This window comes from Cariama cristata, unplaced genomic scaffold (assembly GCF_000690535.1).
Source record: "Cariama cristata isolate BGI_N322 unplaced genomic scaffold, ASM69053v1 scaffold24671, whole genome shotgun sequence".
NCBI lineage: Eukaryota > Metazoa > Chordata > Aves > Cariamiformes > Cariamidae > Cariama > Cariama cristata.
The window spans coordinates 550-860 of record NW_009597900.1 but is presented as its reverse complement, the minus strand read 5'-3'; positions in this window follow the sequence as shown (position 1 = coordinate 860).

The window sequence follows — 311 nt, the reverse complement described above, 5'->3', positions numbered from 1 at the left end:
GTGGGGTCACCCTGAGGGCCTTGGGGACATCATGGGGGACCTGAAGGTCACGGGGACAACTCAGGGGGGACCTGAAGGTGACCCAAGGGTCATGGGGACACCATGGGGGACCCAAGGGTCATGGGGACCTTGAGGACCACGGGGAGACCGTGGGGACCCCAAGGACCATGGGGACATCGTGGGGACATCGTGGGGCCACCTTGGGCACCCTGAGGGTCTTGGGGACATCATGGCGGACCTGAAGGTGACCCAAGGGTCGTGGGGACACCATGGGGGACCCAAGGGTCATGGGGACCCTGAGGGCCCCGGGG